A 25,369-nucleotide genomic window follows, 5' to 3' on the forward strand; every position below is an offset into this window, starting at 1 on the left:
TCGGGTGTTATCCCCTGGCACCACCGGGTTCCTAAAAACCCGGCACCTCAGTTGGTCGCCCAACTCGGGGCGGTATCAAGCGGCGACGGTCCAAGCCAGATGTTCGTGAGGAGCTTCGTGTGAAAATTCCGGAGGACAGCCAGCCACTTCAGCGACCCCTGTATGTCGATGTGGTTCCGAAGGTCTTTGCTGCGAGGTTCCCCGCGTCCCGACGGCTACGAAGGACTGCTGCCCTGACTATTGCCTTGTTTTGGACCCAGTGATCCTTGGTAGAGCGAAACGATAGACGAGTCTTCTAGCGACGTCACAGATCTTCAAATACTTCAGTTAAGTATAAGTGGAGCGTCTCCCAGTCCTTAGTTTGTCCTTAGTTTTTGGTATCCTTGAGATACGCTTTGATTTGGTACTTGCAAGCCCCAAAGCCGAAGGACTCGTGTATTCACGAGAAATATCGTAATAGATAATCCTTTGAAGTTTGAAGCTAGACTAGTGAGCGAAGATGCCTGGTTTTAGCGGACTTGGAAACTTGTTTTGTCTTGGTTGTAGTAAGGACTCCCGATTAGAGGATTCTTGTCCGGTTCCTCCGATTGGAACTCCAACGTATGAGCTCTATGTCAAACACGGCGTAGGTCCTATCGCATATAACGAAGTATGGATAAAATACACCCGCAAGGATGGTGTTTTAAAATGGCCCCAATATGGTAGTTTCGACTCAGAAATATTAGATAACTTAGAGGTCAAATTGTTCAAGAAAAAAGCCCGGCCGGCGATGTTGGACTCTTTCCGCTTATGGCGCAAAGAAGCCAAACAGAAAGAAATAAAATTAGCAAAAAGGAATAAAAGAGGTATGTCGATGGTGCAAGCTGCCGTTGCATACAGAGATAACGAGGAAGAGCAGGAAAGCGAACAAATGCTTAGGAGCAAGAAACTAGCAGTAGATAAATGTTACCCGATGTTACCAAATAAGGGACAGGGTCAAGAGAAAGGATCCGAGAAAGATCCATTAATGTCCCACTTATTGAATTCGCCACCACCCTATGCACAAAATGCCACAGCACCTCCGCAACCTTTAGTTGCACCTCTGGTAGCTGTTATACAGGCTCCTTTACAGCACTCACCAGCTGCTCTTCAGCTGGCTCCTGTTTCTCTGGTGCAGCCTCCTCAAGGCTCACCGATCACATCTACTTCTCCTACTGTTCCTTCTAAAATTTCGCCTAGCGCACCTTCTAGTCTCTCTGATACTCTTTCTACGAATGTTTCTGTTTCTGCTCTGCGTGACTCTGTTCTACCACCAGTTATTCCTCCACTTTCACCTTCCGTCTGGCATAAAATGGCCAGCATTGTTACTAACTTTCCTTCACCACTTTTTCGGTCGCCTAAAACGACCCCTAATACGGAACGAAGACAATTACGAAGCCAAATGCCCGATTATCAGGAAAGGGAATTATTGAATAAGCTAGCACGGAATTGGGCTATTGACACCGCAAGATATGATGTAGAGTCTGTCATGAACGTTTTCCATCAATGGGATGAACCAACGCAAAGATACGTGTTTGAGCAGATGTGTGTTTTCCTGTGTGAGGATTTGGAAGATAATGGTCAGAAGAGCAACCCGCAAGAGTTGTGTAGTGTACGATTTAAGTTTGGGGAGGGTATGATTGTGGGTCCCGACGTTGAAAAAGCAGTTGAGATATTATTATCACATCGAAGTACGGGTGGTAATTCTGGGTCATCCTCTGAAAGTGGTACATCTAGTAGGAAAAGAGCGAGACAGTACCCCATGAGAGAGGTTCCTCCGGTTTGGAGGGAAGGTGACGCAACTGCAGTTCCACCGGTTCTGCCTCATTTCCAGTGCGTATGGGTACATGTCCCCTGGAAAAGATCCGAAGTTTTAGCACTCAAGCAGACACTACCCGATCCCCGTAAAAACCCGACTGGATATTAGAAAGAGTTGTCCCAAACTGCAAGCTCATGTATAATGAATTTAGCGGATATAGACATGTTGTTTGGGAACGTTGTTCCACATCCTTTATGGAGTAAAATTCATCATACGGATCATGACCAAGAATTAGGTGACTCGTGGGCAAACATTGCGACTACAGATGCTAGACAAGTCGGTGGTTTCAAGCCTGAGCCGTTAATAGCTGAACTTCCCGGTAGAATTATTGCGTACATGAAGACAATTATGCCTGAAGTACGCGTAAACTGGGACAAGCTATCTGCATGCAAGCAGAAGAAAGACGAGAATGTATCTGACTTTTTCACGAGATTCGAGGAAACTTTCACCGATCATAGTGGTCAGGATATGGCTACCGAGGGTGGCCAAAGATTGTTCGTAGACAAATTTGTACATAATTTGCTTCCTGAACTGCGTACTAAACTAAAAGATTCAGAGAGTGCTTGGGCTGTCTCTACGTCAGCGCAGATTTTAGCAACAGCTCAGTACTACGAAAACAGGCGCAAAGACGAGCTAGATAAGGCAGACAAAAAGACGAAAGATTTAAAAACTAAAGTTCTTCTCCAGCAGGCCTATCCGCCTCGTATGGCTAGTCAGCCCAATTATCAGCAACAACCGCAGTATTCGAGAAACGCGCAAGGAAACGAGTTTTTCCATCAGCGTGTTCCGTATGGCCCGAATCAATGTGCGTATTGCAAGGAAGAGGGCCACTTCAAAAGTAATTATCCGGCTCTTGCGCGACGCTTAAACGGTGTTTTAGGTGTAAGGGGAAGAGGTGTTCAACATGCCCCTAGAGGTAGGGGCCGTGGAAATTTTGCCCAAAACACAGCTTCTTTTCCGCCTCAGAATTCCATGAATAGCTTTGACCAACAGAATAATACATCGTCCAGGTCAGCTCAGTACTATGCTGACGACTATTACACCGAACACGACAATGAGGGTAGCGATTGCTAGGACAGCCATGGACAAAGAGAGGGAGTTGTTTCAGTTCCAGTAGATCAGGATGGATCTTATGTCGAGGTAATTACCTCAGGAGTGTCAGAGCCATTTCTGCTGGATACTGGTGCTACAAAAAGTTCTATTATTAATTAAATATGCACTCGAAACTTCCTGGTGCACCTTTGTCTGGCGAAATGAATGTCTCAGTAGGCTTCTCTGGCGCCCCTGTTAGAAACCCGATCTCTAGTCCTATATCCCTTTCTGTTGGCCCCTGTGAATTAGAAGCACCCCTCATTCTTACAACAGGTTGCGGTGAAAATTTGTTAGGAACGGATTTGCTAAAGAGGTTGTATGCGACTTTGTACTGTTCTCCCTCGGGAGTACAACTTACTTTAGGGAAAAAAGTAATTTCTCCAATGTATTTGTCAAAAGAAGATATTCCAACTGAATTGTCATCACTTCCTGATATACTGTGGGCTAATGGTTCCAATGATGTAGGTCGTTTGGAGATAGCACCGTACGTCATAACTTTGAAAGCCAACGTTAGATTGCCACGTATTCCCCAATGCAAAATATCTAACGAATGCGAGAAGGCGTTGTTAATGATCGTTTATGATCTGATCGACAAAGATGTTATCGAAGAAACAACAGGTAACGTTTGTAACAGTCCAGTTTTACCGGTCTTAAAATGTACTGATCCTTCACGACCACCTGCATACAGGTTCGTGATCGACCTCAGAGAAGTGAATAAGGTAGTTATACCGCAGTTTCCAGTTGTCCCCGACATTACTGCTTTATTGACGATGGTTCCAGTTTCAGCAGCTTGGTTCTCGGTGATTGACCTGAAAAACGCTTTCTTCAGCATCCCAATTGCTGAAGAGAGTAGAGATATTTTCGGCTTCAATTTAGGAGGACGAAGTTTCCGCTTCAAATGCGCTCCTCAAGGCTACTGCGAAAGCCCATCAATATTCAGTCAGGCTCTGAAAACACAACTAGACACAATTATGCTGCCAGATGGGTCAACTTTGATCCAGTACGTAGACGATCTACTGATCGCCGCAGACACTGAGGAGATTTGCAAGGAAGCTACGTTGTCACTACTGCGTCACTTATGTGACATGAAGCACAAAGTCTCTCTTTCAAAACTGCAATTTTGTCGACAAGAAGTGACCTACCTAGGTCACATCTTGTCGAAGGAGGGAAGGAGACTGACACCAGAAAGAATACAGGCAATTGCAGAACTAAGTGCCCCAAGGACACAGAGAGAGGTTTGAGCCTTCTTGGGCATTACATCGTACTGTAGACAGTGGATACCGAATTTCTCACTACTAGCCAAACCTTTGCTGGCACTACTCCGCAAAGACACGCCTAATCCTATGCCTTGGTCTGAAGATTGTCAGACGAGTTTCCACAAGTTGCGTGATGCATTATGTTCGGCACCTGTGTTGGGAAACCCCAACTACAGTAAGCCTTTTACATTATATGTCCACGAAAAAGAAGGTTGTGCATTATCAGTCTTAACGCAATACTTTGGGGACAAACAGCGCCCATGCGCGTATTTTTCGGCAACTCTAGATCCTGTGGCTAAAGCCCTACCAAGTTGTCTGAGAGCAACCGCCGCAGCAGCTGTCTGCATTCGACAGTCTGCTGGATTAGTCATGAATAACACTCTGATCGTTATGGTTCCGCATGCAGTAGACATTTTGCTAAATAGGACAAAGACACAACATCTTACTAGCGCTCGACTATCCAGTTACGAACTTACACTGCTAGCAAGTCACATCCACATAAAGAGGTGTGGTACACTCAACCCCGCTACGCTACTTCCCATCCCAACAGAAACAGACACAGACAAGATTGATAACCATGACTGCTGCTTTAGGACAGAAGAAGAGACAAAAGGGAGAGTAGACTTACAGGACACTCCCCTTCCCGAATGCAATGACACTTTATGGGTTGATGGTTCATGTTTCAAGTTGCCGAATGGTGATACGACGACAGCATATGCCGTAACGACATTACACACCATTATAGAGACTGCGCGTATTCCCCACGATTCTGCACAAGCCGCAGAACTTATAGCGCTTACCAGAGCATGTGTGTTGGCGAAAGGAAAGCGAGTGAATGTGTACACTGACAGCCAATATGCCTTTGGTGTGGCTCACAGTTTTGGGAGATTGTGGCGTGAACGTGGGTTCCTTACGTCCCATGGTGCAAAGATACAACATGGTCAGCTAGTTAATGAGCTCCTTGAGTCACTTACCTTGCCACTACAAGTCGCCATCATAAAATGCAGTGCACACAAAAAGATTCAGGATGATGTTGGCCGCGGGAATGCATTTGCAGACGAGGTTGCGAAAGAAACTGCAAGGAACATAATGAGTCGGATGTATGTTATGGGTCCCGCTAGATGGATTGCTGATGTGGGAATGTGTGAGGACACCATTGAAAGCGTGAAATCAATACAAGCCGAGGCCACTGAGAACGAGGTGAATGAATGGAGAGAAAGCACAGGTAGATTAGATGCGAATGGTTGTTGGGTCGAACTATCAGAACACCAGCGATGGCTATTACCTAATGCATACGTACTTGCAGTAGTAACGATGGCTCACGGAATTGCGCACATCAGTTCGAAAGGAATATGTAAACTATTGGCCCCAGTATGGCAGAATAGCAATATCCCAAAATATGCAGAGAATGTGGTCAAAAACTGTATGGCGTGTTTGAAGTACAATCCCGGTAGGGGAACCCCAACTCCAGCTGGTCATTTTGCGCCTCCAACGTATCCGTTCGAGGTTTTGCAGCTCGATTTCATCCACATGGAGAGGTGCAACAATCTAAAGTATGTGCTCGTTGTTGTTTGCGCCTTTTCAAGGTGGGTGGAAGCGTACCCCCTTAAGGACAACACCGCCTTATCAACTGCCAAAGCCCTTGTCAAAGAGTTCTTCCCGAGGTTCGGTATGCCTAGAATTGTCTGGAGTGATAACGGAAGTGAATTCGTAGGATGCGTGATGAAGAGAGTGTGTGAGTGTCTAAGCATCCACCAAAAATTCCACGCTGCAAATCACCCCCAATCAGCTGGATTAGAAGAGTGCTACAATGGCACTCTAAAACTCAAACTAGCCAAGATCCAAGCCAGTACAGGTCTTAAATGGCCCGACGCCTTGCCTGTAGCACTCTTGTCAACCAGAATGACTGTCCATTCCAGATTAGGACTTAGCCCCCATGAGATAGTGTTTGGCCGCCCAGCCAACGTCTGGGGCGTGCCAAGACCAAAGAAACTCAGTGAAATAGAACACCCCGTACTGCTTGACTATTTGTGCGAATTGACAACTAAATTGCGTGTTTTACACCAACAGGTTCACAGTTCCTCTCCGCCAGCCTCTGACGACCCAGGTCACCTCATCGAACCCGGCTCGTGGGTTTTGGTGCGGAATTTCCAGCGCACCAACAACGGACAGCCGAGGTGGACCGGACCGTACCTGGTGCTGCTTTCAACGAGATCAGCTGTTTGGGTGGAAGGCAAGAAGAACTGGGTACATGGGACCCACTGTAAACGGGTCCCTCTACCCCTTCCATACGACCGATGGGTCAATAAAGGACTTGCCGACTCCGAGACCGAATCCGTACCTCGCTTCATCCCTTTCAGCGATGCACGTTTGAAAGAAACTGGTACCGAGAAGGAGAGTGATCATATTTTACAAGGACTTGTGTCACCGTCTATGCAATTGGACACTACCGAACCTGAGACATTGTTTGAAGACCACACCGTACCTGGGAAACGACGGTACAACCTACGGTCTAGACAAAGAGACTAATAAAAGCTTGATCTAATGTGATTTCCCTTTTCCCCTAAGAACTATTTTTGGATTTTTCAGCTCTCTCGTCCCAGGGAACTAGCTCATTTTTGATTTTCGAATCGCCATCCGGTTCTGCTGCTAGGGTCGCGGTTGAAGTCTGGGGAGTGCAACTGGGGAAGTTTTAGGTCCACGGTTCTGGTTGGTCCACGGGAGTTACCCCGGACTGAACAGAGTGCACCCCCTGGGAGAATCAATCAACCACCGCGGGCAGCAACTAGGGGATGGAGTTTCCTAGGGTAGAGAGACCTATCAGACTCACAAACTTTGAAAAAGAATTATGCACGATACTGTCCAAAAGAAGATTCCTGATAATATGTGTTTTAATGTTATGTAGCATAGTCGTGTTTTTTACTGGTTATACTCTATTCGTATTTAAAGTTACCTTCTCGAATGACACCCAGCCACCACCTCCTCTCACTATTTCTCCACACTACTTTCACCCTCTACCTGAACACGAGTCTGCCCGAAGACTCGAATTTGTAAATAACTCTTTCATTCAGCTTCTACACCAACACCAGTCCATAATGAACACATCAAACTGTTGGATATGCGGACTCATGCCACACACAACCGATAAGGGGATCCCATACTTCATTTTGCCATTCAGTTACTATGGTTCTCTGTGGGCTTTCCAGACCATGTTCCTATTCGCCCTAGAACCATACCCGACCCGTTCCACTGAGAGCGATTCCAGTAACAAGGCACTAATTGCAGGGTTAAGAAATATGAGTAGGGATATCGACACATACCTGACAATACCCAAAGATGAACTCAGTCCCTACACCCGTTGGAACGTGACTAAACATGGGGTTTACCTGGTCAAGAGCCAGGCAGCAAAGAAATCCCGCCCAGTTTGGATAGTGCCCCACCGAGGTCACTTATGTTTACAGGGTATTGGTAGGGACCCCACAGCACAGTTAGGAAAGAGCATTTGCACAGAAACATATGTATTCGCTTCCCGAACTTCCCCTATACTCTTAGCAGCCAAAGGCACGTACTTCGTCTGCCACGACCAAGCCTACACCTGGTTGCCCCCTGACTTCTCAGGTACATGTTTCATCTCATTTCTGCTACCTCCCACCTACACAGCCAGAGCAGATTACCATCGGACAAGGACAGCTAGAGGTGTCGTGAGTAAAGACGACACCGCGGGTCAGGAATTCGCTGACTTCGCAAAGGGTTTTCTGACGTTTTGGGGGCCTATGGTGAACAGCAGGAATATTCGTCAGTTAGCAAGGATAGTTGAATCCGCCGTGATTACAACGGCCGGAGCCCTTGGCAATTTGACAACCGAGCTTCAGTCGGATCGACTTATGACCCTTCAGAACCGAATTGCCCTAGATATCATACTCGCCGATCGTGGTGGTGTGTGTAGAGTCATCCAATCTAGTTGTTGCATTTTCATCCATGATAATGCGCCGACGGTATACCAGGCCATCTCTAAGCTACATGAAATATCTGGTTCCCTTCACGTAGAGAAAGGGGATTGGTCTTTGCTGGGGTGGTTCTGGGAGCTGATCACCGCCTGGGGATGGAAAACATTGATCTTCATTGGGATGATCTTAGCACTCCTGTTCATGTTTTGCCTGTGTATACAGTGCGCTCCTGCACTATGTGGCCTCTGTGCTACTTCGTGTGTACGGAAGCCTGTGTCAAAGGACGAACTGAGTAACGGAATGATGCTACAGCAACATCTCCGCGAATTTCTCCATATCGATCTGGACTCAGATTAACATGAGTTATTGCCTTACATAAGGGCAAAAGGAGGGTCTGTGGTTCTGAAAATCTGGACCCTGTTGTTATCCCGATATCGAGGTCCTTTTCCGTGTCACAAAACATCCACATACCATGACGAATTTGGTATCGACGAACCGATAATGACTAGGACATCATTCCTGTGCATTTGCATCATAATCGAAGATTGTCAACACCCCTAAATCGTAGTTTCCGTTCCGACCCCTTAGACTCCATTTTGTAAACGGCATCCATCTTACGTCTTGCCCTCATGATAAGTCAATTAAAGGTCGAGCTTGATCCAAAAGGACACGTCCACCTTCCCTGACTTCCCCCTGACCTGTCCCAACTGACTCCACTGCCTTCGGCCAGACCTGTTTGGGCGGCTCCTCGCCCAGTGGCCGAATACGATAACATCAGTGCATAACATTCCACAAACCATTCACTACATACAGACCATGCTTTCTGCAAACACGCACCTGTCCACGTTCCTTGTTTATGGCCAGTTTTATGACTAGGAGGTGCCCTTCTTTATTGAGGTTTCATCGATATCTGATGGGAGTTCCAGGCCTAACTGGGTAATCTATTAACGAACTGGACATCTAAAATATGGGCTTGCTTACATGACTTCGCTCTTTGTATTGTTGTAGAAATATGTGTATAGCCATATCATAAACTCAAGAATTCTTGCTTGGAGCTATATATTTTGTATATAAGGAAAAGGCTGGTTCTGTAAAAACGAACAGTCTCCCGAGAACCTACTGTCCGTGAGGTGTACTTCTGGGACACATGTTACTTGGTAGCTGCCAATAAAACTTGATCTTTGACTGCGATAGAAGACTCATTGTTTCTGTGGTCCGGAACAAGGGAGAACTCAGAGGTCTTCGGGTGTTATCCCCTGGCACCACCGGGTTCCTAAAAACCCGGCACCTCAAAACGCAGTTTAATAGAGGGCAAACCGAATCCAGACTTTACGGGCACATCGAACCCTGATACATCTTTTAATGACATGCAAACAATTAAATCAGCATCCTCGGATGTAGTCTCCCCTCTAGCAGGTAAAAGTACGCATACCTTGAAACCTAGCTCAAGTTCTCCTGTCCCAAAGGAGTGCACTTTAGCAAGTAAAATCATCAAACTCCCCTCGCATGTTACCCCAGTGCACACCTCAAGTGTAAAAATACTTTCCTGGAACATAGCGGGACTAGCATCTAAATTGGAGAGTCCGGATTGGGGAGCCTTCATTGAACATCACGAGATCTGTATGTTTCAAGAAACATGGGCTAGGGATGAACCGATTAGAACGGGATACGCGGTCTTCAGTATCCCAGCTACCCATGCAGGGAGAGGGAGACCCTCAGGGGGACTGTCCACTTGGGTTGGAGTCCACTCAGGCTGGGAGGTAAAATATATTGAGAGCCCCGCACGTGACAATCTTGGTGTCCGTTTAACTTTCCAGACAAAATTAAGTATTCTCTTAATAAACCTATATTCACGTCTGACATCCCGCGGCCAAGAGTCCATCACTGTTGACCAACTAAATACTCTTCTCCCAACCATCCCACCAAACTGGGGGGTAATTATTGGTGGCGATTTCAATTGCCAATTTGAGCCCCTGAACGGTCTGGACACAGGCGCAATGGATGAGGAGGATCAATATTGGTCCATCCCGGATCCTAACATTCCCCCAGTGAGGGCCTGGACACCGCTAGCACTCCAGATATACACCTTAACATTACATTTCTCACTGAGAGCATGCATTGGACGCACCACATCTGATAGCCCGGGAAAACACACTTTCAATAGACTGGGCCATACTTCAATCATTGATTACATTATGCTAGATTCTAAGTCTTGGCATAGGGTTATAGATTTTAAAATCAGCCCCCGCCACAATAGCGACCACAATGCTCTCATTTTGGAAATAGCATTGCCATTGAATCCCCAACACCAGCCCAAAGTCTGATCCAGACTAATGGAGGGAGGTGAGTCCACTGGGCTGAAATCTCCCAATCGCAGGATACACTGGCCAAGCTCTACCACCAAGTAATTCCATACCATTTGACCACATCCCAAATAATAGAGAGCAAAGGAGCCCTTAATCCGCTTTTACGGATATCTAAAAATCATCAACATCTGGTTGCCTCTCTGGCTGCTTTTTTCTACCAAAATAAAAAGTCTAGGGCGCCCAATAAACCTAAGCATGAATGGTTTAATGCTAGTTGCCGTGCTGCCAAATCCAACCTCATCATCGCCATTAAAAGTGGTGACAAGGCAACAATCAAAGAAGAAAGAGCTTCCTACAAGGGCACCACGTCCAAAGCTAAAAAATACCGAGAAGCCCAAAAATGGGAGGACGCTAGAAATGCACTAATCTCACACGACCTGAGGTCCTTCTGGAACATCATAAACACTGGTTCTCAGGCTGGTAGACCGGCCATCAAACCTAATATAGATGAATGAGTCTGGAAGGCACATTATGAAACCCTTTATACAAAAGCTAAGAATGGGGAACTAAGCGTGGCAGGAGTGCCACTGCACCCGGGATAAAACCCTGACGATGTTCCCCAATCTTGGTAAGAGAAGTCACTGATGCCTTAAGAAAGATAGCATCTGCCAAAGCGGCAGGTTTGGACAAGAACCCTGGTGACCTCTTCCGCTCCGAACCTACCATCTGGGCCCCTTATCTGGCCATTCTGTTTAATTCCATATTACAAGGCATGGCAATCCCCACCACTTGGGCAGGGGCCTAAATAATACCAATTTATAAAAAGGGTTCCCCGCTCTTGCCTGTCAATTATCGTTCGATTAGCCTCTTAGATGTTGAAAAAAAAATTTTTGCCCGAGTCCTATTGCAGCGTCTCCAAGTCTGGTTGGTGGAACATAATATTCTTACCCCTCTACAAGCCGTGTTTAGAGCTAGAACATGAACGATTGATCAAATATTCAGACTACAGCTGATATATTGGAAATCTGTCCCCATTGAGGGGGGCAGCCTCTATCTTATTTTTGTAGACTTAAAATCTTCTTTCGACCTGGTACCGAGGGACACATTATGGGCAATTTTAACAGACATGGGAGTACCAGAATATCTGTGCCAGCAGCTAAAACGTCTACATGAGGGTAACTTTGCTCGAATTAGATGTGGCAAGAACGGCAAACTCACAGCCCCTCTGCTCATAGAGAGAGGTGTTCGCCAGGGCTGTGTCCTGGCACCCACACTCTTCTTCCTCTTCATTAATGGCCTTATAGAGTTTTTAATTGCAGGGAAGAACATCAATGCCCCCAGGTTGGCGCAGCAAAAAATCCCAACCCTGATGTTTGCGGATGATACGCTCCTGCTTGCAAAATCCCCTATGGGAATCCAGAGGACCCTCGTCAACTTCAGTGCCTTCTGCAAACATCCGGGAATGGAGTTTAATCTGCAAAAAGCTAAGTACATGGCCTTTAATGTAGGCAACTCCACCCACCCCAATCCTTGCTTCGGATGGTAGTCCACTGGAGGGAGTAACCAATTTTGAGTACCTCCGATTGACGCTGACTGAAAGAATGGATTGGGGTGCCCAAATTAACAAAGCAGGGTTGAAATTAGTACAAACGACGGGGGGTATTTTAAAACTATATAGGAGCTGCACTGAAAAACTGGTCAGCCCAGTGGTAGAAATCTATAAAGTCCAGGATAGGAGTGCTGCTCTTTATGGATCAGAACTTTGGGGAGATTGCGCATCATGCTCGTTAGTCCGCACTGAGAACTCTTTTATCAGACACCTCATGGGCCTCGGTATTAGTACACCCCTAACACCACTACGCTTGGACCTTGGGGTTAGACCCATTGCGGACGAGGTTGCTCTCAGACCTCTTCTCTATCGGCGCCGTCTTTGGAGTACCCCAGAACTAGCTGCATATGGGGACGAACTGATTGATGTTATGGGTCTGCGAGGTTCAGGGAGGATACCTTGGTTGGTTTACATCAATAGTATTTGTGAGGGTTTGGGTGGGGTAATCTATGGAGTACTGCAGTAGAAACCTCCCAAATAACTGCTAGAAGGTCTTTGGTAGAGAGCTATAGAGAGCTCAAGCTCAACAAGCTCGAAAGGAGATCCACCGCCGGCCGCCTGACTGTGGAATTCCTGGCAGTAAAAAAGAGGTACAGCTTAGAACTGGTGCTGGAGGATATCCAGCCATTCCTAGCCAAAAAGCTTTGCGTACAGTTTAGATACTGAGTCCTCCCACTGCGCTCCTTTACTAGTAAGTGGGAGGGGGCCACTAATGGGGGTGTCAGACATGTAACACTCCTGACGAAACCGAACTTCACGTGGCAATTTTTTGTAAGGGTTATAGGAGGGCTAGCTAACGCTGGTTACTCCAACTTTGTAGGAACCTGGGATCCAGGCACTGTAGCAAAGTGTATAGGCTACTGAAATCTGACACACAAATGCCTATTGTCTTCTCCATTTCACGGTTCTTATTTATCATGTGGTGCACCCAAAGGGCCATCCTAAAAAAGATGGACCAGCAGAATGGCATTGTAGAAATTGTATGACCGACTCAAATATTGTACTTCTCCGGATATAATCTGGGTTGGTGGGAGGGGCTACACCTGAAACTGGACCATCGATTATTTTTATACCAAATTTTTATACCAAATTTTTATACCAGCTTTTTAAACTTTGTGAATTTTTTATGAATTCAATGTATTATATTGGGTGTTTTTAATTATTCTTTTATGGCATTGTCTGCTGAAATAAAGTTTGATGATGATGATGGCATCTTATGGAAGGCCTTATGCTAGCTTTTGGCTTCATTTTAAGGGAGGCTGTGCTTGCTTAGCATGTCAAACCTGGAAACACAGCATCAGTTGACAAGCTCCACCAAATAGAAAATGTGGCCAGATAGGTGGTATCTGGGCCCCAGAGGCCGGGACATGTGTAGTAGGCAATTGGTGTTTGGGGTCACTGTAATTGTGACACTTGCAGGAGAAAATTGAGTGAGAAGCAGTAATGGGGCTTCTGTGTAATGGTTAAGTGAAAATAGGAACAAAAGGGGGTGGTGATGGACGGAGCATCTGAATCAATCAAACACTCACACCCAGTCTAAAGATCTGGGTTTAATCCATCACCGTTCTTTAGCCCACTCTGCCACCCCAGTTCAGACATGACTATATGCAAATCAGTCTGACCCTGTGCCTCATGGGAACAGTCCAGCCCGAACTGCTAAGCCATGTCTTCCCTGGACCGGAAACAAGCTTCCGAGGACCGGTTTCTGGCATTCCAGCCATCTTCAGCCCGGCTTGCTTGAATCCAGTGGCAAAGTGAGCAAAGAACTCACGTCTGAGCATACCCTGCCACACTTGTGGCGGCCAAAAGCTGTACAAAAGGGGGTGGTGATGGACGGAGCATCTGAATCAATCAAACACTCACACCCAGTCAAAAGATCTGGGTTTAATCCATCACCGTTCTTTAGCCCACTCTGCCACCCCAGTTCAGACATGGCTATATGCAAATCAGTCTGACCCTGTGCCTCATGGGAACAGTCCAGCCCGAACTGATAAGCCAAGTCTTCCCTGGACCGGAAACAAGCTTCCGAGGACCGGTTTCTGGCATTCCAGCCGTCTTCAGCCAGGCTTGCTTGAATCCAGTGGCAAAGTGAGCAAGGGACTCACGTCTGAGCATACCCTGCCACACTTGTGGCGGCCAAAAGCGGTACAAAAGGGGGTGGTGATGGACGGAGCATCTGAATCAATCAAACACTCACACCCAGTCAAAAGATCTGGGTTTAATCCATCACCGTTCTTTAGCCCACTCTGCCACCCCAGTTCTGACATGGCTATATGCAAATCAGTCTGACCCTGTGCCTCATGGGAACAGTCCAGCCCGAACTGCTAAGACAAATCTTCCCTGGACCGGAAACAAGCTTCCCGAGGACCAGTTTCTGGCATTCCAGCCTACTTCAGCCCGGCTTGCTTGAATCCAGTGGCAAAGTGAGCAAGGGACTCACGTCTGAGCATACCCTGCCACACTTGTGGCGGCCAAAAGCGGTACAAAAGGGGGTGGTGATGGACGGAGCATCTGAATCAATCAAACACTCACACCCAGTCAAAAGATCTTGGTTTAATCCATCACCGTTGTTTAGCCCACTCTGCCACCCCAGTTCAGACATGGCTATATGGAAATCAGTCTGACCCTGTGCCTCATGGGAACAGTCCAGCCCGAACTGCTAAGCCATGTCTTCCCTGGACCGGAAACAAGCTTCCGAGGACCGGTTTCTGGCATTCCAGCCGTCTTCAGCCCGGCTTGCTTAAATCCAGTGGCAAAGTGAGCAAGGGACTCACATCTGAGCATACCCTGCCACACTTGTGGCGGCCAAAAGTGGTACAAAAGGGGGTGGTGATGGACGGAGCATCTGAATCAATCAAACACTCACACCCAGTCAAAAGATCTGGGTTTAATCCATCACCGTTCTTTAGCCCACTCTGCCACCCCAGTTCAGACATGGCTATATGCAAATCAGTCTGACCCTGTGCCTCATGGGAACAGTCCAGCCCGAACTGCCGCCATAAGTGTGGCAGGGTATGCTCAGACGTGAGTCCCTTGCTCACTTTGCCACTGGATTCAAGCATGCCGGGCTGAAGACGGCTGTAATGCCAGAAACCGGTCCTCGGAAGCTTGTTTTCGGTCCAGGGAAGACATGGCTTTCTCAGTTCAAACTGGACTGTTCCCATGAGGCACAGGGTCAGACTGATTTGCATATAGCCATGTCTGAACTGGGGTGGCAGAGTGGGCTAAAGAACGGTGATGGATTAAACCCAGATCTTTTGACTGGGTGTGAGTGTTTGATTGATTCAGATGCTCCGTCCATCACCACTCCCTTTTGTACCGCTTTTGGCCGCCATAAGTGTGGCAGGGTATGCTCAGACGTGAGTCCCTTGCTCACTTTGCCACTGGATTCAAGCAAGCCGGGCTGAAGACGGCTGGAATGCCAGAAGCCGGTCCTCGAAAGCTTGTTTCCCATCCAGGGAAGACATGGCTTGGCAGTTCGGGCTGGACTGTTCCCATGAGGCACAGGGTCAGACTGATTTGCATATAGCCATGTCTGAACTGGGGTGGCAGAGTGGGCTAAAGAACAGGGATGGATTAAACCCAGATCTTTTGACTGGGTGTGAGTGTTTGATTGATTCAGATGCTCCGTCCATCACCACCCCCTTTTGTACCGTAAGTGAAAATAGGAAACATGTAATTATGCATCTGGATAATTCACAGAAGTTTATTCTGTTGTCTTTGAATAAACACACTTGGTCATATACTTTAAGCAGAGTGTGTTTCAGGTGTAGAGGATTATTGCTCCCATGTCATGACTTGCCCTTCCAGCTACACTGACATTTTATTCACCATCACAATGACTGCATAATGTATTTTTGGGATGGTAGTTTCTATTTTTAACATGCTAAGCAGTATTTAACGTGATCAAGGCCCCGTCTCTACTATACCATCGATTTTTCTGTCCTTGGCAGTGCTGTCTCAAAAATCAAAATATGGGTGGCATGATTGGAGGCTGTCCCAGACCAATGTCATTCAAGAATGGGTCTGGGAAAGGAAGGAGTAAGACCCATAGGAGGTGTATGATGGAAAAAGGAGAATAAGGGCCAGAAGGCGAACCACTGGGAAGAACTAATCGACGAAGGCCAGAGTTACCAATGCCAGAAGGGACAGTAACAAATAGAAGATGAGGAGCAGGACATGGAGAAATAGGACTAGGGGTACCAGGAGCAGGGTGAGAAGGATCAGGAGGGCAAGTAGGACATGGAATAGGGGGATCTGGACCAAGTGAACAATAGCCCAAAGGAACAGAAGCGCTAGGGGTAGAAGGAACGGGATGTCCTGGACCATAATGACGAGGAGGACTAGGAGGGGCTGAGAGCACTGACTGGGAGCAGAGGAATGAGGACTACCAGTGCCAGGAGTAGCAGACCCCCAAGTAGACAGACTAGAGAGGTCCAGTACCAGAAGACCAATGGAAAGAAAAACCGGAGAGAGAAGGGCAAAAGCCACAGAGAAATCAAGGAGGACCATGAGACCAAAAGCAAAGTGACCAGTACTGGGAAATTCACAACCAGAAAGGACCTGGGCTTGTAGGTCCTAGAGAACCTAGATTAGAATGACCAGGGGAGATAAAAAGCACCAGGACGTCTAGGGACAGCGAGACCAGGATCAGAATCTCCATGAGGGTCAGACTCTGGGGGATCCTAAACCAGAGTGACAAGGACTACATGAACCAGGGAATCTCACAACACAGGAGCTAGGAGGACCAGTGTCAGAGGGGTGAGAAAGACCAGACGCAGATTGAAAAGAACATGGTGGAACAGTCAAACTAGGAGGACTAGTAAGACTAGGACCGGCCAGGAGGATTGGGGGTCGTGGAGGGCTAGGCAAACCAAGAACAGTGGGACCAATGCTAGAAGACCTAATACAAGAGGACCAGACAAAGGAGTGCCTGAACTAAAACCAGAACCATAGGGACTATGACAACAAGGAGCAGTCAGATTAGGAGCAGGCAAACCATGGGAAAATATAAACCAGGGAGCAGGACCTGGAGTACTGATAGACAAGAATTAGGGTGAGAGGGATGAAAATGTCCAGGACAGAGAGCCTGTGCAACAGAAGACCCAGGTAACAAAGGACTTGGTGCAGGAGTACATGGTAATTATGACCAGACAGACCAGGAAGTACACTGTCAGTAAGCTCTAAGGCTTGCATGCAGAACCATAAGGGGAAGGAGCAGAAGGACTAGGGCAAGGCGGATCAGGACCAAATTAACCCTTTGGGTGTGGCTGGAATTCCCCCGCTGTGCTGGCAAATTCCATGCGTGCACAAATCGGACGCACACGCCCATCGTGAAGTTTGACGGCTGGGGGCCGTCCGACGCATGCAAGGGATTAAAGAGGACCAAGAAGATCAGGATCTGGTGAGGAAATGGCGAGTAGTACCAAGAAACCAAGATAAGCAGGACACGACAGGGACTGCACTCACATCAACATACTGCCGTCATTAAAGGGCCTATTACATTCTTATGCCACAGCATGGAATCCCCATTCAAAACTTCCTCTCTCCCCGTCATCAACCAACTTACATAAAAACACACCACAAGCAAACCTCTATAAACACATATGTGAATGTTGACGGTGCCTCAACAACCTTCACAAATGAAAAAAGCAGTTTAACTACATTTTTACTTCCTGTCAAATATCCATCTCTGTTTACATTTTGAGCATTACTGAATTGTGCCGAGTGAACCTTTACCAACAGATCCCATGAAAGCCCTATGAGGCTCAGGAAGACTGGTCTTTCATGCGCCTTTAGTGCACTCACTGTGCTAAATCCAACTCCTTCCAGTTTGTAGATGCAAGTTGGGGGTGTTCAAGACTGTTCTTCAAACTGAGTGAGCATAACTACCTTGAAAACTGAGGTAAACATGCTGGGAAAGATCATCTAAGTTCCCTAAAGAGCACAACCTAAACTATGAGGAACGTTTTTGACACAGAGGGTAGTAAGTGAGAACATGGCATAAGTCCCAACCACAGATATGTGCTGTGAGTGTAATGCACGCTTCATACAACAAACTGAACATTTACTATGTTCTGACGGAGGATGGAAATGTCAAGCAGGACAAATATATTAACCATATATGTAGCATTTTGTGCAGCTTTCTCTGTAATGTTATGATTTTGTATAAAGTGTATTATCAACCACAAATATACCCTGCCACTGATGCAGGAGCAGACAGGGATGATCCATGGACTCATGAACAGACCCCCCAGGATATAGCGGCATGGATTAGCAAATTTAGCGGCACAAATATGGAAATTTAGCAGCACAAATTTGGAAATTTAGCGGCATTTTGTGTCGCTTTATTTTTGCAATTTATGCCTCCGGAGCCCGCCGCACACTGAGCACGCGGCGGGCCCATCCTGGCATTTAAAAAAAAAATGGTTGTTGGGCCAGCCTGCGTTGTCACAGTGCATCACAACTCACATGGACCACTTCACTTTTTTCTTTTTTACCCCAACTGCAGTGAAGTAGAAGTTGTAGATTGTTTTTATTTGTATAGTTGCATCACCTTAAGCCCTAATGATACACCGGATGTCTTTTTAATGTTATGAAAACGTCTGTAATACCATTACATTACCCCAAGCCTCTCCTGTTGAGATGATATATTGACCGGCCACTTCTTTTTTTGTCAAAACGTCCGACTTGGATACCAAGTTGTAAGTTAGAAAAGCTCTCTTGAAAAGATGTTTCGAATACGTAACTCTGTGACTTTACTGATTCTTCCGAAAATATGGGTTATCAATTTGTTCAGATTGGGGCCTCCTTACAAATTGTCTTCCTTCTTTACTGTTAAAGTTATACTGTGGACTACTTATACATTAAGGGGGTCCTCAAAGGGCCCTGGTGAAGGGGGGCATTTATCATCCTATCACTATAAAAGATTCCTTCATCCAATCTGAGCAATTCTTTACCATTGTCATCATCTAGTGATGTTGGACATGGCTAACTGAGAAACTACTATTGCTCTCCATGCTTAGTTTACCTGCTCATGATGGAACCCAGAGGCATGGTCATGTCACAGTGATTTCACCCATTAAGGACATGTCGATTTGCAGCAGGGTGGTTGAGGAGAGCTGTTGGTCAGGTGTTTTTCAGAGCTTTTTCTGCTTCCGAGTGTTTCACTCAGTGTAGGAAACAATGAGACCACCAGAGGGGACAATCGTTTTACTTAAACACTCATAGCAACGGGATTCCACAGACCCATTCACTAATCTTTCTCACATCTTGAATGGCCAAGTATTGTTGCATCCTTTGTGTTCCATAACTGTACATAGATTACTTCTGTGTAGTACATCAGTTCTCACCATGATGTTTCATTCAAACTAGGCCATGAAACATTAGTTGAGCGCAAAACTACTGCACCAGACTAAATGAAAGAAATACTTGTTACTATGCAAGCTGGGCCCCCCCTGAAGACCTCCAGCAGACTCCGTCCCTGCCCTGTTCTCTGTAGGGGTCCCTTACTCATGACACCACCAACAGTGATGATCTGATGTGAGAACTACACAAAGTTTATTTTATTTATTTTATTTTGAAAGTTTTATATAGCGCGAACAAGATCTTTGCAGATATCAGAGCGCTTTACAAAGCAGGGAATACCAAACAAGAGAATAAATACGTGAGGGAGCATAATAGTACAGGTAAATCAATAATGCAAGTAAGTAGTCAGGTAAGTGAAACAATAATACAGGTAAAACACATATTCGTAGGGATCTAGCAGAATAATACAGGAAAAACACATAGTCATCGGGGAATACCAAACAAGAATGAATACGTGAGGGAGCATAATAGTACAGGTAAATCAATAATGCAAGTAAATAGTAAGGTAAGTGAAACAATAATACAGGTAAAACACATATTCGTTGGGATCTAGCAGAATAATACAGGAAAAACACATAGTCGTCGGGATCGAGCTGGGTAATATAGATCGGTGCAGATACTTTACAGATCCAAGTTAAAAGCTCAAGTGTATTTGGCCATGAGAATAGCTTTTACTTCTTTTTTAAAAAGTGTGGTGGAGGAGATGAGCCTTGTTTCAGGAGGGAGTGAGTTCCAGATCCTGGGTGCCATTCCTGAGAAAGAGCGCTTATACGTTTTTTCCTTCCGGAATCTTCGAGGTTTTAGCAGCAGATTGTTTGTGCCTCTAGTGTATCTAGAGCCGCCAGAGATTGACAGCTTCTGAGTGAGGTAACCGGGAGAGCTCAGGTGTACAGCCTTGTGTGTCATGCAGGCGATTTTCAGATGTATTCTGGCTTCAAAAGGCAGCCAGTTCAGGGATTTCAAGTCAGGGGAGATATGCGAGTGTTTTTTTGACCCAGTGATGAGTCTCGCTGCAGCGTTTAGAGAGGCTCTTAGGGGTGCAGTAGTGGTTAACGGGAGACCGCAGAGGGCGATGCTACCGTATTCAATTCGCGGGATTACTAGTGCTTGTACTGCAGTTTGGAAGTCTTTGGCTGGTAGGAAGGGTTTAAGTTTCCTCAGGGTATTGATTTGGAAGTTCGCACCCTTAGTAGCCTTGCTGATATGGTGCTGCATGTTGAGATTGGAGTCGAGAGTTATGCCTAGAGATTTTGCTGAGTCCACGATGGTGGGTAGGACATTGAGTGCAGTTAGCTGTTTCAGCCACGTTTGAGTGGTAGAGATCTTCCCGGGAGGTGAGATCAAAAGGAACTCTGTTTTCAGGGCATTGAGTTTGAGATGATTATTGGCAAGCCAAGATTGGGTGCTTCTGATCGTTGAGTTCAGGAGTAAAATGTCATTGGGAGATTGTAGTTTGAGATATAATTGGGTGTCATCTGCGTACATGTGAAAAAGTTCCCCACATACAGAGCCCCTGGATAGAGGAGAACCTTCACCTGAACCATAACTCCTTCTGAGGATCTCAGCCTTAGATTGGGGGCACCACTGAGGTCACGTCTCCTGTCACTGAGCTCCCTTCCTACCGCTGCTCATAGTCAACCCTCTCTAGTACCTCCTACACACTTTAGCGACTCACTGCCGACCAGTATCCAGTCCATTGTGGCGTGGACTGATACTTTGCCGTCATTGATGGGGCTATCAGCCAATGCCTTTGTGAATGACTCCATCCCTCTACTTCCCACCAGCAAAGCCATACCTGCAATCTTACCTTAACCGGAAATGGAGAAGTGCCGATTTCGCGGGTACTTTTGTAAAAAGCGCGCATTTTTACAAAAGTGCCGATTTCGCTGCACTTTTGTAAAAATCGCAGAATTTTAACAAAAGTGCCGATTTCGCGGCAAACCGCGAAATCGTGAAATCCTGGAGGGTCTGCATGTAGTTGAAAAGCCAAAACTTTCGCTTTGTTCAGAATGCAGTAATTTTATAGATGGCACAGATGTGTACGGCTTATTACTACAGTCTTTCGGAGCAAGGTAGGGGAAATCACTGGTGCCTGTTCTGGTGCTGCGCATGCATAGATTGTGTGCAAGTGCATGTCTGGGTGAGCAAAGGTGTCTGGAGGGCTTCTGAAATCTGAGGCAATTTTGAGGTATGCTGGGCCAGTGTTGTGTAAGGATTTGAATGTGTATGTCAGGAGTTTGAAGAGAGCTATGGACGTTGAGCCAGTGAAGTTCTTTGAGGTGCAGGTTGTGTGCAATATGGGGGTTGAGGGAGAGGCGGGTTGCTGCATTCTCTATGGTCTGGAATCATCTGCTTAGTTGAGTGAGGAAATAATTGAGCATTGGGGTGCTGATGGGGTTGAGTCCTTTGGTGAAGATAAAGTGACAGCATGTGCATCCCTACTACCTTGACTATCTGCCTTCTAGTTATGCCATATCCCTGTGAAAGCACACCTAGCTTAAGCTTTTGCTACCTGTGCATGTCTCTATCCCTTTCAAAGTCCTGAATCAACCTGAATGCTTGCTAAGTGGAATTTTATTAAATTCTGTTGCTAGCCGCCTAAAACTCAAGAAAACGTGTCTTTCTTGCACATTTAACACACTCAATATGCCAAATCCAACTCTTTCTAGTTTATGGATGCAAGTTGGCGGTGTGTGATTCTGCCATTCAAGGCCTATATTCCTTGAACTGAGTGAGCATATTTACTGTTGACACTAAGGCAAACATGCTAAGGAAGACTGCCTAAGTTCCTTAAAGAGCACTTCAAATCCTACTAAAGACTTTCCATTTGTGTGACACAGTATACTCCATGACAACATGACCTACGTTCCGTCTGCCGTTATGTTCAGTGTGGTGACTGTAGTGTACATGTCATACGGTGAACATAATACCTATTATGTTTTGCCGGTAGATAAAGGTGTCGAGCAGGCCATAAGCCAGTCCATGATTTCCTCAAGTAGAGGATAACAATTTGTATGGCTGTTTGCCTACTGAAGTAGTAGCCCATGGAAGCTATGTATTCATGAACAGCCATTAAATGGTAATGTTATGGCAGCGCCACCTCAGTCATTTCCCCAATACTTCACTTTTGTATTTTACAACAAAATGCACGTCGGAAAACATTGGGCTGACTGACAGGGGTGCAGGGCACAGTGAAAATGACTCTCCTGCCTCCTACCTTTTTTAGAGCAGACGCTCCAACAACAACTTGGTGGAGTCTTTCTAGTTGTTGCTGGAATGCGGTCAGCAAGATGTTGATCCTGCAGCCTTGCCACGCCCTCCACAGCAGATGAAGTGGAGGGTCCTGCTTCTGTAGGACTCTTTTAAGGACAGTCAATCGAAAGTCAAGGAAATACATCAGTCTTCCCATGGTGGTCTGATGATGTTGCATCTGGATCAGGTGGTGAAAAAGCTTCTTATACCAAGTGAGAGTTTTGCGACTCAAGTTATATAGTTGAAGAAACTTATCATTCTTATCCAATATACCCATGTACTTGTAATCAAGTATACAGGTGGGCTTGTGAACTTCAGTCAACTGACCTCAAACTGTGACAGGAGGAAGTGCTCTCATCATGGATTGAAGTGAACATGTATACATCACAGAAATCAGAGAATTTGACTGTGAGCAGTTTTGGAATGCAACACATTTGCCCTGAGATTTTTGGAGCTGCTTACAAACAAGCTCCTCTGTGAATACTTTGCAGTGACATCAAAATGAATTGTACTGCATGCCACTGTGCTAGCTTTGTACAGCTCAATGAAAAGCTCTACTCCTGTATAGAAGTTGTCCACATAAAGGTTATAACCTTAATGAAGGAGTAGCTGGACAAGCTACCTTACAATCTTTGACATCATTCCTAGTATGGAAGGGCAACCTACAGTGTTTAGAGCAGAGTCCTGCCCTGTGTACACTCTCAAGCTGTATACATAGCCAGTAGAACTCTCACACAGCATGTACAACTTGATGCCATAACAAGTTCTTTTGCTCTGTTTGTAAGGCCTGATGGCAGCTGTCTTTTATATAGAATCAAGGACTCATTCATCAATGGTTATATTCTATCCAGGAGTCTAAATCTCTGGAAACCTGGCTGACAAATGTTTCACAACAGGCCACATTCTGAACAATCTGTCATGGTCTGGATGGTTCTGGGGCAATGCAGTAGAATTACACCGAATTTGTCAGGAAGGTAGATGTTAGTTCAAGAAAGTGCCTTTTTGTGATTTCTTTAAAACCATTCAGTAGTTTTTGCAAAATGTAAGCTGATATTTATAGTGATATCTCTGGTTGCAGATATTTCACGACGGTTTCGCTAGTAATTACAAATGCATGCTCCAACAGGAATGCTCTAATTGGCTGGACAGAACCTGAACAGAAAGTTGTTGCCACCATTTTATTGATCGGGAACGGTTCCCCGGGCTGAAGTTTTCTGAAAAAGCTAACATAAGGGGTCATAGTAGAGGTACTCTGACCCCATGTTTGAGAAATGTGGGTGCTAGTGACCAAGTTATGTGTCCAAAACTGATTTTTTTAATTACATGCAAAATTCATGATGGCAACACGACCACCAGCACGGCCCCCTTGTATCGTCACAGGGAAATCACGATTATCGCAAGGTCATTGCGAATATTGGTGAAAATAAAAAACAATTCTTATATATTCATACACACTCACTGGTCACTGTCACACACTCAAGTACATACTTACAAACTCACACATACACTTATATACCCATTCACATATCCACTCACACACTTATACATCCAGTCACATACCCACTCAGATACTCATGCACTCACTTACATACCCATTCAGGTACTTATGCGCCTACTTACAGACTTACTCAGACAGTGGTGCACTCATGTACAGACCCACCCAGAGACTCATGCATCCACTTGCAGACCCACTCACACACTCACGTATGTTCTCAGAGACCCACTGAGATACTCATACACCCACTCACAGATCTACTGAGACACTCATACATTCACTCACACACCCATACAGTCTTTGCCACCCTCAGTCACAGACTGTCTCAGAGACTTATGTACTCAGTTAGTCACATACACTCAGAAACTCACACAGCCACTCACAAACTCACTCAGATATACACACACACCCACTTGCGCACTCATTCACTCAAGGCTCATGCACCCACTCACAGACCCATCCAGACACTTGCCCTCCCAGTTACAGACCCACTCAGACACTCAAGCATGCACCCATTCACTTACCCACTCAGATACGTATGCTCTCACTCACAGATCCATTGACAGATCCATTGACACCCTCTCACAGATTCACTCAGACACTCATACATCCACTTATGGACCCACTCAGACAGTTACCTTCCCATACAGCCACTCACACAATCACTCAAAGACCTACTCAGAGACTTATGCACCCAGTTAGTTATAGACTGTAGGAGGGTGGATATCTGACTATGGTTACCCCTGATTTTTTGCCTAGTGTTTAGCTGGTTTTCGACTTAGTTGGCCTGGGATCCTGCTAATCAGGGCCCCAGGCTATCTGCTCTCTCTTTAAATGGACTCCATGTACCCTAGTTACATCACCAATTTGGTACAGGACACCTTATCAGCCCCTGTACAGTGCACTATAGGTGCCCAGGGCATAGGTGCATCCAAGGCCTACCAGGGGCTGCAGCATATCTTTTGCCACCACTGGCTGGTCCTTAAATTGACACAACTGGCTGATCACTCAGCTGGGGCAAGGTGGTGTAATCACCCCTAGCTTAGATATAGTATACCTATATCTAAACCTATATCTGGACACATAGATACCTATCAGCCACTCCTATGGCAGGCCTTAACAATCCTGGAGGCAGAGTGCTTGGTTTTATGTGAGATGGTGCTCTAGCATGAGCTGAGCCTGTCTGCAGCTTTCAGAACCATTTCCT

This window comes from Lissotriton helveticus, chromosome 6, assembly GCF_964261635.1.
Source record: "Lissotriton helveticus chromosome 6, aLisHel1.1, whole genome shotgun sequence".
Lineage (NCBI taxonomy): Eukaryota > Metazoa > Chordata > Amphibia > Caudata > Salamandridae > Lissotriton > Lissotriton helveticus.